This window comes from Schistocerca cancellata, chromosome 2, assembly GCF_023864275.1.
Source record: "Schistocerca cancellata isolate TAMUIC-IGC-003103 chromosome 2, iqSchCanc2.1, whole genome shotgun sequence".
In the NCBI taxonomy this organism is placed as follows: domain Eukaryota; kingdom Metazoa; phylum Arthropoda; class Insecta; order Orthoptera; family Acrididae; genus Schistocerca; species Schistocerca cancellata.
In genome coordinates this window covers 316,131,503-316,145,819 of record NC_064627.1, presented here as the reverse complement: position 1 = coordinate 316,145,819, position 14,317 = coordinate 316,131,503, and the positions used below count along the sequence as shown (strand labels likewise).

At 42.6% G+C, this 14,317-nt stretch overlaps 1 protein-coding gene across 1 annotated transcript in view; it reads right to left on the bottom strand.

The window, feature by feature from the left end:
* The window catches only part of LOC126153649 (protein NDNF), a 390,376-nt gene that overhangs the window by 271,377 nt on the left and 104,682 nt on the right, over positions 1-14,317 (bottom strand). The window lies entirely within an intron of this gene.

The window sequence follows — 14,317 nt, the reverse complement described above, 5'->3', positions numbered from 1 at the left end:
GTTATTCAATATGTATATTGAGCAAGCAATAAAGGAAACAAAAGAAAAGTTCGGAGTAGGCATTAAAATCCATGGAGAAGAAATTAAAACTTTGAGGTTCGCCGATGACGTAATTCTGTCAGAGACAGCAAAGGACTTGGAAGAGCAGTTGTACGGAATGGACAGTGTCTTGAAAGGAGGGTATAAGATGAACATCAACAAAAGCAAAACGAGGATAATGGAATGTAGTCGAATTAAGTCGGGTGATGCTGAGGGAATTAGATTAGGAAATGTGACGCTTAATGTAGTAAAGGAGTTTTGCTATTTGGGGAGCAAAATAACTGATGATGGTCGAAGTAAAGAGGATATAAAATGTAGACTGGCAATGGCAAGGAAAGCGTTTCTGAAAAAGAAAAATTTGTTAACATCGAGTATAGATTTAAATGTCAGGAAGTCGTTTCTGAAAGTATTTGTATGGAGTGTAGCCATGTATGGAAGCGAAACGTGGACGATAAATAGTTTAGACAAAGAAAATAGAAGCTTTCGAAATGTGGTGCTACAGAAGAATGCTGAACATTAGATGGGTAGATCACATAACTAATGAGGAGGTATTGAATAGAATTGGGGAGAAGAGGAGTTTGTGGCACACCTTGACAAGAAGAAGGGACCGGTTGGTAGGACATCTTCTGAGGCATCAAGGGATCACAAATTTAGCGTTGGAGGGTAGCGTGGAGGGTAAAAATCGTAGAGGGAGACCAAGAGATGAATACACTAAGCAGATTCAGAAGGATGTAGGTTGCAGTAAGTACTGGGAGATGAAGAAGCTTGCGCAGGATAGAGTAGCATGGAGAGCTGCATCAAGCCAGTCTCAGGACTGAGGACCACAACAACAACAACATTTAATAGACCTGAATATAGGTACCATTACCGGAAACCGATCATTGTGAAATACAGACAGTATAAGACTATTTTGATAGAACTGCTGTTAAGACACTAAAAATATTTTCCATGTGCAAAGACTGGTAGCTCGCTTCAAACGTTAGGAAAGTAAAACTGCGCATTTCACAAAACGAAAAAGAAAAACTTAATATCCTATGTATATAATTTCAGTGAGTCGCAGCTGGAATCGGTAAACTCTTACAAATATACTGACGGAAAATATCGTTACACCAAGAACGAGTTGCGCATCATAAATGAAAGTGGTAGGCGTGTTTCAGCATCTGAAAGATGACGTTTGTTAAAATTTCTCAACAGTCGTTTAAGAGTGACGCTAGTTGCACCACTATGAGGATGAAAATCAGCTTTGCTTTCAATACACACTTTAATGGTCGTGAGCATTAGTACCTTTGAGATGTGACCTGGGGAGTTGATGTTAGTCAAGAATGCCTTTATGGTGACAAAGACGCCTTTTCATCATCTCACTCAGTTTGAACGAGGTCCTGTAATAGGGCTACGAGAAGCTCGATGTTCCTTCTGTGATACTACACAAAGACTTGGCAGGAATGTAGCCACTGTACATGATTGCTGGCATCGGTGGTCACGAGAATGTACGGTCGCAAGAAGACTGCGCTCCGGACGGCCACGTGACACCACCGAGAAGGAAGACCATCGTGTTCGGCGTATGGCTCTGGCGCATCGTACTGTATCTGCAGAAGTAATTAGACAGCAGGTATCACCATAGTGACACAACGAACTGTTACAAATCGGTTTCTTCCAGGACAGCTACGAGCCAGATGTTCTCTAACGAGCATTCTACTGACCCCAAAACACTGCCATTTGCGATGTCAGTGATGTCAAGCGAAAGTTCATTGGAGGACAGGATGGAGTCTGTTGTGTCTCCTGATGAAAGCTGGTTCTGTCTCAGGGCCAGTGCTGGCCTTGTATTGGTTAGAAGAAGATCAGTTGACGGCCTGCAACCAGTCGGTTTGCATGCTAGACACAGTGTACCCACACTTGTGGTTACGATCTGGGATGCGATTTTGTATGGCAGCAGTAGCACTCTCGTGGAAATTTATACATCAGTCTGGTGGTTCGGCCATTGGTGAACGACATTCCAGGGTTTTTTTTTCCAACTACATAACGCACGCTCACATACCGCTGTTATAGCTCAACAAGTTCTACAGAATGTCGACACGTTGCCTTGTCCTGTTCGATGATCAGATCTCTCTCAACTAGAGCAAATATGAGAAATCATCGGATGTCAACTCCAGCGCCATCCACAACCATCATTAATGTCTCTGTATTGTCGTCCAAGTGCAACACGGATGAAATTCCATTACACAGACTGATATCTGGCACCTGTACAATAAAATGCATGCATGTTTGCGTGTTTTCATCCAACATTCTACGGTTGCGCGGTTAGTAACGTACCAGCATTTCACATTTGCAATGGCTTCTCTCGCGTTTACTTAAACGTGTTACCTAGACGAATGTATTCCAGAAATTTCATTACTCTACATCAATCTCTTTTTGGTGCTGTGATTTTTTTTTGTCGATGTATTTGGGCGTAGTACGTAATACAGACATGAAATGGAACGACCACTTAGGCTCAGTCGTTGGTACAACAGCTAGCAGACTTTAATTTATTGACAGAAATCAAGGGAAATGCAGACGTCTACTAACGAAATCACTGGGGATATGGAACGCATATTGAGAAGAGCAACATAAATGTTCACAGGTTTGTTTGATCGTAGAGAATGTCATAGAGACGTTGAAAGAACTGAACTGACAGTCTCTTGAAAATATATGGAAACTATCCAGAAAAGTCTGATAACAAAGCTTCAAGAGCCTGCTTTAACTGATGAAGCTAGGAATATACTACAGCGTTTTACATATCGCTTCTATCGGAATCGCGAAGACAAGAGAAGATAAAATTCAGCACACGCAGAGGCATTGACACTAACATTCTTCCTTCACTCCATGAGTGATCAGAATGGGAAGAAACCCTAATAACTGGTAGAATAGGACGTACTCTCTGCCATGCACTTCACAGTGGTTTTCAGAGTATACAGGGTGATTGGCGCTGCCCCTACCGATGGCTGTTATGCAACATACAAGACCTTCAAGAACCACGCTCACTATTCTGTATTTCTCGACTGCTACGCTCTTCCTGTTAGTTCCGCAGAAAAAATGAAGGGCTCGTTTTTGTAAGAAATTTAATATGGTTAAATTTTGTACTGAAATACGTTCTCGTTGGAGACCACAGTTGTCGATTCACTCAAGAAAAATGCGTTCGAAGGTCACTTTTGTACATTTCTCTAGAATAGTTCGAAATGTACGGCCTCTAGTGAAATTGTAGTCCAGTACAAAATTTAATTACATTAATGTTCTACAAAAAGGTCCTGTTCATTTTTTCTGTAGGACTAACTGTTTGCCTGTAGCAAGCGGGAGAAAATCTATACCTTTTGCGTGGTATTTGAAAGCGTTTCGGGTTGCATAAAACCCCTGTATAGCAGCAGTTGTATCACGTTGTAGATGTAGACTGCATACACTGAGTCGACGAAAATCATGGGATATCTTCCAATATCGGATCGGTCCTCCTTTTGCCCGGAGTAGTGCAGCAGCTCCATGTGGCATGGGCGCAACAAGTCGCTGGAAGTTATGTGCAGAAAGGATGAGCCATGTTGCTTTTATAGCTGTCAATCATTGTGAAGATGTTACTGGTGCAGAATTTTGTGCACATAGAGACCTCTCGATTAAGTCCTGTAAATGTTCGGTGGGATTCATGTCGGGAGATTTGAGTGGCAAAATAACACGCTGGAAATGTGCAGAATTTTCTTCAAATCAGTTGCGAACAATCGTGGCCCGATGATATGGCGCATTGTCACCCATAAAATTCCATCGTTGTCTGGGGACATGAAGTCCATGTAAGGGTACAAATGGTGTCCAAGTAACTGAATAGTGTCACGACCCTTTTCGAGTCGTCTAGGGTCCAACCGCTATGGTCGCGAGCCCAGGAGAGGCGCTGCAGGCGATGTCGTGCTGTTAAGAAAGGCTCTTGGGTCGGTCGTCTGCTGTAGTAGCCCACTGACGCCAGATTTCGACGTACTGTCCCAGAGGATACGTTCGACGTACGTCCCACATTGATGTTTGCCGTTATTCAACGCATTGTTGCTCGTCTGTGAGCACTGACAACTCTACGAAATCGCTGCTGCTCTCGGTCGTTAAGTGAAGTCCGTCAGCCATTGTGTTGTTCACGGTGAGAGGTAATGCCTGAAATGTGTTCTCGGCACACTACTGACACTTTAGATCTCGGAATATTGAATTTGCTAACGATTTCCACACTGGAATGCCCATCCTTCTAGCTCCAGCCACCATTCCGCATTCAATGTCTGTTAATTTCTCTCGTACGGCCATAGTCACGTCGAAGATATTTTCACAATAATCAGCTGATTCCAATTATAGTTCTGCCAATGCGTTGGCCTCTTAACCCTGTGTACACGACACTATCGCTGTCTCATTACTTTCGCCACCTCAGTGGTACTACTACCTGAGATGATGAGGTAGTCAGAAGAGCGGCCCCGTAGAACCAGTCAGGAAACGAGGAAAGGCACTTTTGCGCAGCTGCTCCAAAATGGGGCGAGTGTGCGGGAACAGTGACCCAGTGCTGGCCGCCGGCTGGGAACAGGTTCCGCTGAATGGCCTTACGTGACGCGGCGGCCGCGTGTGCCATTGTGTAATGCGGAGGGCGCGGCCTTGCCCGGTGCCAGGGACCACCTTACCTCACCTCACCTCACCTCACACCAGGGCAGGGATCATCGCCGGCACACACACTCCCGACTAGCACCCTGATCACAAACATCGCATTACACGAGATCTCAGTCTGAAAGTCCGTGCTAAGAAGAATGCAACGCGGGATTGTAACTCGTCATCACCTCATTCAACTTGTCTTTGGAAGATACAGTGTAGGAAGCCGAAAAAAAATTTGAAAGAGGAGTATAAGTGCAATGGGAACATTAAAGGAGAATGACTATTATCATCCCAATTACACACATTTTAAGATCACAGTTAAAGGTACATAAACAATCGCATCTTTTTCATCCAGTTGTTAATAACCATATGGTACCTACTTACAAACTAAACAGAGATCTTAATAAGAGGCTAATAAAACTTCGGAAAAGTCCTTTTCAATAAAAAGCACTCTTCATTTTGTAGAGTAAACATCACAATTGAGACAAACTCTCATCGATTTAATTTAGTTTGTGTTATTTTATTTTAACTACTGAGTGATTGCATTAATCCTACTGTACCTGATTTACAGTGCACTCATCCACTACATAGCTGCTTAAATCGTTTTGCAGACTCACAGTTTATGGCTTCCTTTCATTTCTCCCATATTTTTATTACGTCTTGTGCAGCATGGATGGACCGTGCTCTTTTATATGACTGTGTTGCTATTCCTGTTACGTACATTATCATTCAAATGCTGGCATTGTGTTTTATAATCAGACTTTGTTTTTGGTCTTTAAAACGAGTCTAAACACGATTACCTCTCGTAATGGTTAACATCATTCTCTTACCACCCTTCACCTGCCGTTGTCGTATTGCTCAATTTTTAGATATATTACTGTATAATATCTGTCCCTCTGTTTTAGTTGTATTTTGTCTTTTATGTTTTTGTTCTGATGCTCTGTGTCTCGTTGGCTTGTAAGCCTTTTTGCCGAACGCTCATGTTTATATCTTACTATATTTATTAAAATATTTGTGGTAACACACTGAGCTGACAAAAGTAAAGGGATAGCGTTATGCACATATACAGAAGGCGGTAGTATTGCGTACGCAAGATATGAAAGGCAAGAGCATTGGCGGAGCTGTCGTTTGTACTTGAGTGAGTCATGTGAAATGGCTTCCGACGTGGTTATGGCCGCAAGACGGGAATTAACAGACTTTAAAACACGAAATGATAGTTGGAGCTAACCGCATGGGACATTCCATTTCGAAATCGATAGGGAATTCAATATTCCGAGATCCGCAACGTCAAGAGAATACCAAATTTCAAGGCATTACCTCTCACAACGGACAACTCAGTGGCTCTAAGCACTATGGGACTTAACATCTGTGGTCATCAGTCCCCTAGAACTTAGAACTACTTAAACCTAACTAACCTAAGGACATCACACACATCCATGCCCGAGGCAGGATTCGAACCTGCGACCGTAGCAGTCGCGCGGTTCCGGAGTGCGCGCCTAGAACTGCTAGACCACCGCGGCCGGCTGGACAACTCAGTGGCCGGCGTTCTTCAGTTAATGACGGAGAGCAGTGGCGTTTGCGTTGAGTTGTCAGTGGTAACAGGCAAACAACACTGCGTGAAATAACTGTAACTGCAGAAATCACTATGGGACGTATATCTAAAATATCCGTTAAGTCAATAGGGTGAAATTTGGACTTAATGGGTCAAATGGTTCAAATGGCTCTGAGCACTATGGGACTTAACTTATATGGTCATCAGTCCCCTAGAACTTAAAACTACTTAAACCTAACTAACCTAAGGACATCACACACGTCCATGCCCGAGGCAGGATTCGAACCTGCGACCTTAGCGGTTGCGCGGTTCCAGACTGAAGCGCCTAGAACCGCTCGGCCACTCCGGCCGGCGGACTTAATGGGCTGTGCAGTAGACAACTGACGCGAATGCCTTTGCTAACACCCCCACACCGCCTGCAGCGCGTCTCCTGGGCTCGTGACCACATCGGTTGGTCTCTAGACGACTGGAAAGCCGTGGCCTGGTCACACGGGTCCCGATTTCGGTTTGTAACAGTTGATGGTAGGTTCAGCGTGTTGGGCAGATCCCACGCAGCCGTGAATCCAAGTGGCCAAAAAGGCGCTGCGCAAACTGGTGGGGGCTTCATTAGGATGTGGGCTATGTCTGCATTGAATGGACTGGATCCTCTGGTCCAGCTGAACCGATCACTGACTGGAACTGGTTTGTTCGGCTACTTTGAGACAATTTCCAGCCATTCATTGACTTCAAGTTCCCGAAAAAGCATGAAATTTTTATGGGCGACAGTGCGCCAAGTCACCAGGCCACAGCCGTTCAAGTATATATATGAAGACTATTCTCAATGGTTCTAGAGAATACTTGGGCCTCTCATCCAACACTTATGGGACATAATAGAGAGGTTATTTCGTGAACAAAATCCACACTGACCTAGACGGCTATAGAGCCAGCATGGCTTAATTTCTGCAGGGGACTTCCAACGCCTTGTTGAGTGAAGGTTGTCGGTCACTGTGCCGTCCGTGGTGAGAGGTTATGCTTAAAATGTTGAACTCCCTAACGATTTCCGAAACTGAAATGACTCATGCCTCTAGTCTCAAATACTATTCCGTGTTCAGTCTGTCAATTCCCGTCATGTGACCAGAATCACTTCGGAAACCTTTTTACACGAATCACCTGATTACAAATGACAGTTTCCACAGCGTAATGCCATTTTGTACGTTGCGTACGCCATATTACCATCATATGTATATGTCCAAATCGCTGTCTCTTGCGGTCCCATGGCTTTTGTCACCTCAGTGTGTTCATCAGTTTGGCTGTTCGTCTTCCTCGCCAACACAAAGGCCCCTACTACCAGGGCTGGTTCGTGAACATTTTTCCACACAAGCGGCTTATAATTTTGAGTCCACCCGCACTCTGTACTTTTCTCTCGCACACTTTCAATCACTTTAATTTTCGCTGGTAACTGTGGTACGCATTGTACACAAATCTTGTATTTGGACGCGCCCCTCAGGTTGACGCCCCAAGCAGCCGCTACTGTGACAAGTCCTTTATATAAATCTTACTTTTTGAGAGTCTCTTGCACCCACCCCTCTGAGCTTGGCACCCAAAGCGGTGGCTTGCACAGCTTGGGCCTAAAATGGGTTTTGCCTGTGATACGAGGATGTCGTGCCAGCTCTTCTGGAACAGAGGTCAGGCCTAGTGGAGCTTGCCACACCTGCTATAAGTGTCTGAGTGTGGCAGTTCTCCCAGCAGAGCTCAGCCTGTGGAATGCTCAGTAGCTTATGGCCGGTCCCGCGCCTGGCTGCCAAGAGCTACCTACAGCTCACTCGCAGGTTCTTCCAGTTCCGCACGTTCGCTATGGGTAGTTTTGACACTGACTCTTTTATCTGCAAGATTCAGATGAGACCAGCACTTTGGGGCTCTTGATCTCAGGTCTGTTCAAACGTTGAACAGAAAATCGAATAGACAAATTGGGAATCATTGGCGTCTTAAATGAAGCCCCGTTTGAAGAAACTCACCTCTGGATATCACAATGAAAGAATGCTAATGCACTTCAGGACACTGACTAGTTGGAGAAACTGGAAATTATGGATCCTCAGTTTCCTTACAATCTATTCATAATGCTCATTCCAATCATAAGAACTTTCCAACACAAAAAAGTACAGTACTATCGCATATTTGAAGGCTGTCCTCAAAACCTGCTTCCAGACCAATATGATACAGATACATTTCCTGCTGCAGCAAATGATGCTAATGGATCCGATACAGTAGACGTGGTAGAATTCTTTTAAGAATCGAGGTACGTAAACAAATGAGATAGGTTTTCTACTTGTTATCTAAAATATTTCTAAACTGAATTAGATTTTGTAGTAATGCACTTTTCAAATTAAAACTGATGAATCACTTCTGTGTGTACATTTAAGTTACAACTAAAGCTATGAACATCATTGCAAACAACAAATAATTAGCTGCTGATTAGACAGGTGAAGAAAATCTTTTTCCGGAGAGACGACTTTCTTTCACACTGTGTCCTCCTTCTTCAGTTCATCTCGGGGGAACTCCACTAACTCATCAAATGAACATACTGACATTCTCACGATACTGAAAAATTGAACACTGTAATTTCTTAAATCACTGTAGAGTGTGTGAAATAAACTATTTACGTCACGTGCAGCAATGAAAGGATGTACCCAGAAATTCTTCTTTCTTTATATTGTCATTAAGAATTCATACATGGGATCTAGATCTTATACTGGTTGCAGACTGAAATATTTCTTCTGGCGTCTCTGCTGGCGTCTTCTACCTCCAAACCAGAGTGCTGTCAGCAGAACTGCCGTGGTATCCCAAAACGCTAGGTCCCAAACAGGACAATGGAGTACTCCGAAGAACCTTGGAAGGTAGCTGCCATTATAGCCACCGTGCATTTCATTCTCAGAGGCATGGACAGCGACATGGTTTGCGGCAGTCTTCAGAAACTGTAAACAGACACCGCACTCGGAGGGAATTTAAATATTCACTCCGTTGGCGACGTTACAGATGCAACCTCTAACTCAACACTCACTGGAAGCTTCCGACTGTCCCAGCTGTCCATTAACAAACAACTCTCTATTGCCTTTCCCTCTGACCGTACACTCTCTGTCCCAGCAGAGACAACACTCGCTCCACAACCGAGCTAGTCAATGACTTTCCAAAAGACATCGTATTGCCAAAACTGGCCCCGGTTGCTTTCGATATTTTTATTAAATACATCGTTGGCAGCTGATATAATGTGGCAGAACGACACCATCGTGAGGGACAGATGTTTCACTTCACAGTGCTCACTTTAGAGGAGTTTAACATGGTGTCAGCAGGGATAGAAATGGGGAGACTCGAAGTAGGCAACCGTTAATGACTGTGAAGGAGTCAGTTACTCCCACACTCGAACTCGGCCACCCTGTACCCAAGTAAGATGACGGCCCGACCCTAGTAGGTATGAGTCAAGGGGTGGTGTTTCTAGCCCTAACCGATTGACAGCGACGCACTAACATTCGTGCAGAATCTGTGTTTCGTTGTGTAGTTCAAGTTAGTTATCAAATCGAAAAATGCGAGAGGTCACATTTTCCAACCTATTCCCAGTGATCGTGGTAATATACATTCAACCAGCGATGGTTATAAATTCAAATCTTAAAGAAGAGTTCTGGGAACTGAAGAACGTGGATGGCGATGCTGTGATAAAAATGCGCGGTATTCTGTTTAATTATTTTACAATAATGAGCTGAAACTGAAGTTCGTGTTTGGAAGGTACTCATGGCCACACACCGTTTCCAAAACACTTATTAAACAGGAATGCTATTAAAAAACCTTTAAAACAAAAGGGAAAGCTTTGGATCAAAGCTTATTTGCAAAGAAGTAGATGACAGGCCGACAACCGTCAACTCATTAACGAAGGTATGTAAGGCATATTCTCTCTACAACATTACTCACGCTCGTTTGAAGAGTATGCCGAAACTGTCAAAAGCCACGATGGAAATTCAGTTTGCCTTATCACAGATGCAGGTAACAACTACAGAAGACGAAGCTTTTGTATTAAATAATGATATGGAAAATGGTCATATTATTTCACAATCGACTCCAGTCTACAGTTCTTATGTCAGCAGGATACTACATTGATGGATGGTACTTTTCATTATGCAGCGAAACACTTTCTCCGTTCAAATGGCTCTGAGCGCTATGGGACTCAACTGCTGTGGTCATAAGTCCCCTAGAACTTAGAACTACTTAAACCTAACTAACCTAAGGACATCACACACATCCATGCCCGAGGCAGGATTCGAACCGGCGACCGTAGCGGTCGTGCGGTTCCAGACTGTAGCGCCTTTAACCGCTCGGCCACTCCGGCCGGCCTTTCTCCGTTTATTCACGATCCACAGTTACTCTTGAGGTTCTTGGGTACCATTAACGTTTAGCCATTTAAAAGATGAGAAGAAGCAAACACATTTTAGAATCATATAGTGTGTTCAAGATGAATGCAGGAAGAGGCAGCTGTATTTTAATTTGAAACCGGTGGTAAATGACTTCCAACATCCATCCACTACAATATGAAACCTGCGTTCCCATCTAGTTCAAGCTTGGTAACAGCAACTGTAATTGCTATATTAAGAAAACTTTATTACTGTTGGATGTTAAACGGCCGAAATTAATATAGAAATTTTTTTGCCTTATTTAAAACGCAGCAGAATAAAGTTATTCCTAAAATTAAGTTATTCTTAAAATTAAGTTATTCCTAAAATCAAGTTATTCCTAAAATCAAGTTATTCCTAAAATCAAGTTATTCCTAAAATCAAGTTATTCCTAAAATCAAGTTATTCCTAACATCAAGTTATTCCTAACATCAAGTTATTCCTAACATCAAGTTATTCCTAACATCATGTTATTCCTAACATCATGTTATTCCTAACATCAAGTTATTCCTAAAATCAGGTTATTCCTAAAATCAGGTTATTCCTAAAATCAAGTTATTCCTAAAATCAAGTTATTCCTAAAATCAGATTATTCCTAAAATTGAGTTATGTGTAAAATTAAGTTATTCCTAAAATTAAGTTATTTCTTCAATTACGTTATTCCTAAAATTAGGTCAAGCGTTGTGTACACTGCTTAAGTTGCAGACCTTAAACTTTTGCCATTTAAATTGCCAGAAAATTTTTTTCTACATGTTTCAGGTGGCGAAAAATACAGATACTTGGCTTGACTTTGATATACAAAGACCAAAACAGTGAAAACTGCCAGTGGCTGCATTACGTCTTTGGGCTGTTACTTAAATCCTCAAGATGCTAATGGTGTTTTTGATCATATGGTCAGCATACAGCCACAAAACCAAAAGCTCACCAAATTTTCCAGTTACCTAACTGAAAATTACATTGATGAGTAAGAAAATGCACTATTTCCTCCTCACAGTTTGGCAAGAGACTGCGCATCCTTGTGGAGAACGACTATCGTTTCTGAATGCATTTATTCCTGTTTCAGTTCTTCGTGTGAATCTCCTCACCCAAACATCTTCAAGTCTGCAAAAAGTCTGAAGCTTGAACGAACTTATACATACGTCAAAATTAAGTATGCAAAAAATGGACATCTCATCAAAACGACCACAAAAACCATAGAGAGGCTAGATTTCCTACAACACAAATTATATTTATTCATAAATGGCGGAACTGATAGATTATAATTTGTAAAGTGCGCTTAATACAAAGCAGCCGTGAGCAGAACGTAACATAAAAATGAAATGCAGTTGATTGCAGAATGAAGTTTTCACTCTACAGCGGAGTGTGTAATGATAAAAAACTTGCTGGAAAATTAAAACTCTGTGCCGGATCGAGACTCGAACTTGGGACATTTGCCTTTTGCGGGCAAGTGCTCTGCCATGTGAGCTACCCAAGCACGACTCACGACCCGCTTTCATATCAGCGCACCCTCCGCTGTGGAGTGAAAATTGTATTCTGGAAACATTCCCCAGGCTGTGGCTAAGCCATGTGTCCGCAATATCCCTTCTTCCAGCAGTGCTAATTCTGCAAGGTCTGCAGGAGAGCTTCTGTGAAGGTACTGGTGGAATTGAAGCTGTGAGGACGGGTCGTGAGTCGTGCTTGGGTAGCTCAGTCGATACAGTATTTTCCCGTGATAGGCAAAGACCCCGAGTTTGAGTCTTGGTCAGGCACACAGTTTTAATCTGCCAGGAAGTTTCTATACAGTTGTTGTAAGGGATATTTCTGTATGTGAAATCTATGTAAACAAAAATCAGTTGCCGCATGCATGGGAACGGCTTGGCCGATTTCGTTTATTTTTTGTTTTGCCGTGTTCGTCATTATCAGGAGAAGATTTGTACCCCCAAAAAAGTTTGAAAAATCCAGCAGAAAAGTCGGAAATTAAAATCAGCTGTGGAAGATCATCACTTGACAACGGCTCGACTGATATAATTGATTTTTTTGTGCGTAGTTGTGGATGGTATGCTGTCACATGCTTTCATGACAAAAAAATCAGTTTGACAGTTGTACACATAGCGTAGAAATACATAGGTAATATACTGTATAAAGGAGTAACGTTGTTACCGACAATATCGAGAAGTTCTTGACCGACGTACCACAAATTTTTACGCGAAGTTCTAATGAACGTTTGGACTGATATAGTCTACTTGTTTTTTGTAGTATATATAATATATACATATATATCTCATATATAAAGGAGAGGCGTAGTTAGTACAAATTTCAAAAATTTCTCTACCGATTTACTTGAAAATTTTACAAGATACGCTAATGAACAGTCGGACGAACACAGGTTTAATTATTTTTTATAACATATTACATATATAAATGTATGTAATACAAATAAAGGGGAAACGTTGTTACCAAAAGTCTTGAAAAGATCTTGATGGATTTACTTCAAAATTTTTCAAGAGACTCTAATGAACATTCAGGCTAAAATGGAGAGAGAGAGAGAGAGAGAGAGAGAAAGAGAGAGAGAGAGAGAGAGAGAGAGAGAAGGGGGAGGATATTATGCACAAGAGATGGGGGAGGGGAAGGACATGTACGGAGATACTGAACATCCTGACGGAAATGGACATACAAGAGAGGGAGGCGGAGATGGACGGAGACAGGGGGGAGGAGTTTACGCACAGAGAGATGGGGCAGGAGGAGATGCATGGAGAGAGAGAGAGGGGGGGGGATGACAATACAGGCAGAGAGAGGGTGGGTAAGGAATTTAGGGTGTAAAAGAAATTCCCATACATGTTTAGCAATTGCGAAGCATTGTCGGGCTCCTTAATTCGTATAAAATTTTCTTGTTTATGTATAATTTGTCTCGTTTTACATCTTGTTCATTGGTCTAGTATTTACGATATTCTTTCAGAACGTTGTAAGCAGCGGTGGAGGTCATATACTTGCTCCATTCAGTTTTAGAAGAATGTACCAAGCTTGTGCAGCTGGTCTGCCATGAGCATCTAAAAGTTGTCTATTTCGTGCGTGCCGATTAAGAGGGCACTTGTTGCGAATTCGAGTGTTTCGTTTCGCACCAGCTGATAGTTGATGGTTGCAGACACAGCATTGCTGTTATAGTATTCTGCAACCATCAGCTGACAACCGGTAGTTGATGGTTGCAGACACAACATCGCTGTTATAGTACTCTGCAACCATCAGCTAACAACTGGTAGTTGATGGTTGCAGACACAACATCGCTGTTACAGTAATCCGCGGAAGCGAGTTCACAGCTGTTGGCCACGGATGGGATCGTGTATCGTGTATGTGTCAGCGTCAGCCTATGCGTGAAGATGGTGTAGTGAGTCACCGAATCTAGTTGCTGTATAGGAAAATAACATCAAACCTATGGCTTGCAGGTGTTATAATGTATTACACAAATAAACGGCTGAAGTCCCGTCGACTGTCGATCACAAGGATAAACGTACAAAAACAACTAATATTGGAGTGTGGATTTGTGTTTGGAGGGGGTTAAAAATGGTTCAAATGGCTCTAAGCACTAAGGGACTAAACATCTGAGGTCATCAGTCCCCTAGACTTAGAATTGCTTAAACCTAACTAAGAACATCACATACATTCACGCCCGAGGCAGGATTCGAACCTGCGACCGTGGAGGGAGGGA